At 35.2% G+C, this 5,300-nt stretch overlaps 1 pseudogene across 1 annotated transcript; it reads right to left on the reverse strand.

Moving 5' to 3' along the window:
* Window positions 1–2,621: 2,621 nt before the first annotated feature.
* Window positions 2,622–3,562, reverse strand: LOC308351087 (olfactory receptor 8K3-like; annotated as a pseudogene). Its single transcript has one exon. The product of its transcript is annotated as an olfactory receptor 8K3-like (transcript).
* Between the last annotated feature and the right edge of the window lie 1,738 nt (window positions 3,563–5,300).

Below are 5,300 nucleotides of genomic sequence, written 5' to 3' on the forward strand. Positions count from 1 at the left end.
CTGAGCAGAGAGCCTGATGTCGGGTTTGATCCCAGGATCCTGAGATCATGACCTGAGCCAAAGGCAGAGGCTTAACCCACTGAACCACCCAGGCACCCCTATATTCTGCATTTTTATCCATTCTTCTATCAGTGGCTACTTAGGCTGCTTCTTTATCTTGGCTACTATAAATAATCTTTCAAGGAACATAAAGATGCATATATCTTTTTGAATTCATATTTTCATGTTCTGTGGGAAAATACCCAGTAGTGAAATTACTGGATCATATGGTATTTCTATCTTTAATTTTTAGAGGAAACTCCATACTATTTCAACAGTGGTTATGCCACTTGCGGCAATGTTTTCTTAAGTACTATAGCTTTGTAATAGGTCATGAAATCTGGTGGTGTAACTTTTGCAACTTTATACTCTTTCTCCAAGACTGTCTTTAACTTTCTGGCATTTTGCCTTTCCTACTAGATTTTACAATCAACTTCCATCATCCTGAAAGATAGAAAAACAAAGAAGGAATGAAGAAAGAAAGAATTATTTACAAAAAATTAAGATAATTTTAAAAATAATTTTAAAAACAATCTAGCTTTCTTAAAGGACTGATATCTGTTTTAGAATATGTCTGTGTTCTTTCTTCTAAGATATTCTGGATCCTTTTGTATGGTATATGCCACAGTATGTCTTCCTTTATATCAGCAATGTTTTGATAGTTTCTAACAAGAAAATCATGCAAATCCTTCATTACAATTTTCCCTAAGTATTATACAGTTTTTATTTCCAGTATAATAGATAGCTTAATATTAAATTTTTGCCTGGCTTTTGCTAGCATATAGGAAAAACAAACAAAAAAAAAAAAACAAAAAAAAAAACAAAAAAATGCAACCCTTATCTTTCATATGCTGAACTTACCTACACCAATCTTACAAAAGCCACTTACTCTTTCTAATGTTTCAGCATGAAGAGTTGCTTTGAATTTTTAATGTACACAATTAGGACTTCTGAAAATCACCACACTTCTATTTCTGCCTTCCCAAGTATATACAGGTATACAAATTATCACTTAGAAGAATCTGAGCTGCCAAACCACAAGGGGATAAAATTAAAGTATTATTAAGGCAGATATTCTTGATTATTCATTGATGTGTATATTCCCTCCATAAAAAACAGTAAGTGCCATCTTTCCTATGCCATTTGCCAGTGGGATGAGCATATTTATTTAATATTAAATATAAAATGCCTTTTAAAAAAGATTATCTAAGCAGAGATGTATTTTAAACAAAATAAAACTTGTCTTTCAAAAAACCAGCTTCTGGTTTCATTGATACATTCTACTGTATCTCTGGTTTCTACCTCATTGATCTCTGCTCTAATCTTGATTATTTCCCTTCTTACATGTGGGGTTGGTTTGATTTGTTGTTGATTCTCCAGTTCTTTAAGGTGTAGAGACAGCTGGTGTATTCTGGATTTTTCAATTTTTTTTGAGGGAGGCTTGGATGGCTATGTATTTCCCCCTTAGGACCGCCTTTGCTGTATCCCATAGGTTTTGGAGTGAAGTGTCTTCATTCTCATTGGTTTCCATAAATTGTTTAAGTTCTTCTTTGATCTCCTGGTTGATCCAAGCATTCTTAAGCAAGGTGGTCTTTAGCTTCCAGGTGTTTGAGTTCCTTCTGAACTTTTCCTTGTGATTGAGCTCCAGTTTCAAAGCATTGTGATCTGAGAATATGCAGGGAATAATCTCAGTCTTTTGGTATCGGTTGAGCCCTGATTTGTGACCCAGTATGTGGTCTATTCTGGAGAAGGTTCCATGTGCACTTGAGAAGAATGAGTATTCTGTTGTTTTAGGGTGGAATGTTCTGTATATATCTATGAGGTCTATCTGGTCCAATGTGTCATTCAATGCTCTTATTTCTTTATTGATTTTCTGCTTCGATGATCTATTTCTGAGAGAGGTGTATTAAGATCTCCTACTATTAATGTATTCATATCAATATGACTCTTTATCTTGATTAATAGTTTTCTTGTGTAATTGGCTGCTCCCATATTGGGGGCATAGATATTTACAATTGTTAGATCATTTTGGTGGATAGTCCCTTTAAGAATTATGTAGTGTCCTTCTGTATCTCTGACTACTTTCTTTAGTTTAAAATCTAATTTATCTGATATGAGAATCGCTACCCTGGCCTTCTTTTGAGGCCCATTGGCATGAAAGATGCTTCTCCATCCCTTCACTTTCAGTCTGGGTGTATCTTTAGGTTCAAAATGGGTCTCTTGTAGACAACATATGGATGGGTCCTGTCGTTTTATCCAATCTGCAACCCTGTGTCGTTTTATGGGCGCATTTAGGCCATTCACATTGAGAGTGATTATTGAGAGATACGTGATTGTCACCCAAGTACTTGGCAATGTGAGAATTAATCTCCTACTGAAACCGTTACTCTTACTCTTTACTTCTTACTGAAAACAAAGTTGATAGCAGAAGGATGATCACTATTGAAACACCTATAAGTTGAAAACAGGAAAAAATATTTCTAGTTTTCTATGGCTATTACACATTACTGCTTCCTAAGCACTGTGACATATAGGCAGTAGTCTATAACTTAATTTATTGTATACATAGTCTATAGTGAATTCTATATAAGTAGTTTGTGCCAATTTTTCCATATCCTATGCAGGGAACATTTTACCTCTTTGTTCCTCAAGCTGTAGATCATGGGATTCAGCATAGGTATAATCAAAGTGTAAAATACAGAGGCGATTTTATCTATATCAAAGGAATGACTGGTTTGAGGCTGCAAATACATGAAGAATAGAGTGGTGTAATATACAAGGACACTGTCAGGTGAGATCTACAGGTGGAGAAGGTCTTGTGCCTGCCCTCTGCAGAATTCATCCTAAGGATGGCCATTAGGATCAGAATATAGGACACAAGCACTATCAGAAGAGATGAAACCAAATTAAAGGCTGAAAAGATCAGTATTATCAACTCAATATCACGTGAGCCTGAGCACAGCAAAGTTAACAAGGGAAGACTATCACAGTAAAAATGTCTAATGACATTATGGCCACAGAAGGATGATGTAAAAATCTTTTCAGTGACTATCACAGAAAGAAAAGCACTGTAGACATAAGGGATGACTACCAGCATCCAGCACACCCTTTGTGACATAGCAACTGTGTAGAGCAGAGGGTTACAGATGGCCACATAGCGGTCATAGGCCATTGCGGACAGAATGAAAAGCTCACTGATGATGAACAAGATGAAGAAAGACAGCTGTGTAGCACACCAGTTGTAGGGGATTGTATTTTGGTTAGTTACAAAATTTACCAGCATTTTGGGTCCCACAGCTGATGAATAACCAAGATCAATGAAAGTCAGGTGTCTGAGGAAGAAGTACATGGGTGTTTGGAGCCTGGAATCCACCTTGGTGAGGATGATCATGCCCAGGTTGCCCACCACTGAGACTGTGTAGATAATGAGGAAGAACCCAAAGAGGGGAGCCTGCAGCTCTGGACGGTCTGTGATTCCCATTAGGATGAATTCTGTTAGCACTGTTAGATTTTGTTTGTTCATCCAGGCTGTTAAGGAAAATTGCTGTGGGAACAAACATCACAAGAGTCATTGGGTTTCATCTGTTCACATTTTAGGAGGCAAAGCCATTGTGGGTAAGATAAATCCAATTTTTTAGATGGGTTAATTTAAAATAAGACTCACCTCCATCACTGAACCTGGAACTAATAGTATTCCCATTCCACTACCCATTTTTAATGCATTCTTGTTTCACTATGCTTTTATGAATTTAAATATTATTTAAAGATTTTTTATGATGATACACAACAATTTAGCTACTATGCAGACATTTCTAACATGCCCATGCTAATGCACATAAATAAGTGTTATTTTTTCTAGAATAATGTATCTGAGTATTTAGCACTTTGTTGTGGAATTTTTCAGTTTTTGATCTGTGATATGTTGTACACCAAGTAAGGCCTGCATCTACAAGTTATTTAATATGGAAAACAAGAATTATCTAACATTCCTACCTTTGCTTTGACCCTAGCACTAATATCTCTGAAACGGAAGGTTTAATTGTGTGGTTGTATTTTCTAGCACATCTTAAGACAAGTAAAAATTATTAGAATGTATTTGCTAATATACCACCTAAAATCATCCAGCAAACTCTATAAATATACTTACTTAAGCAAGAAAGAGAACTATCACTCTAAATTAGGGGATCCCATTTCAAATGTTTCAGATGCTGGCAAATAATACTGCATGAAGTACATGAGTGAAAGAGTACTAGGGAACAAGGTGAAAGAGATATGGCATGATTCATTGTAAGTACTTTCATTTTATTCAATTAAATGACATGGAGCAAGGCAAATGATTATTTTATCTAAATAAAGCCAACTGGATATGGCACGAGCACAAATGGGGTATATTTACTATATTTTACTTTGATTGTTATTCTTAACACTTTGGTTTCATCTTCAACCCACTCTACATAGATGTTCTGTGTTAATACATTTTATTTAAGGTTTGCACCTTATTGATCTATACTTTTCTAACTCCTTTCTCCTTCAGATTGTTTTTAAAGACAGGTGCTTCCAAACTTTCATAGAAAATAAAAATCAGGGATGCCTGTGTGGCTCAGTTGGTTAAACAGCTGCTTTCACTCAGGTCATGATCCCAGGGTCCTGGGATCAAGTCCCACATCAGGCTCCTTGCTCAGCAGGAAGCTTGCTTCTCCCTCTGCCTGTTGCTTCCCCTGCTTGTGCTCGCTCTCTCTCTCTCTGACAAATAAATAAATAAAATCCTTTTAAAAGCACCCATATTATTTTACTAACTACTCCAGATTCTAAAAATGTGAACCCCACTGCAGCTCATCCTTAGAAGATAAAATCATGATTTAAAAAAGAAAGATACTATAATAAAAGAGACCCAGAACATATTCAGGCTTATAAGTTCATCATATCTATATCTATATCTATATCTATATCTATATATCTATATCTATATACACTTTTTCTCATATATATTCCATAAACAATATTAATATGTCATTGATATCAAATTTAAAGAGTATAAGAACTACAGGACAGTTTAATTTTGGAAAATTATAATTAGAATTTATATTACCACAATGAGTTAGAAAAAATTGAGCATTTGAATAGATGAAGAATTAATACCAGTTAGAATGGACAAAAGCAATAAAAATTAAGACTAAAAGGGAAATGCCATGATGATAGAATATCTAATAAAAACTACACTGTACCTACTCTTAAAAGGTGAAAAGTTAACACTTTTTTGG

This window comes from Martes martes, assembly GCF_963455335.1.
Source record: "Martes martes genome assembly, chromosome: 10".
NCBI lineage: Eukaryota > Metazoa > Chordata > Mammalia > Carnivora > Mustelidae > Martes > Martes martes.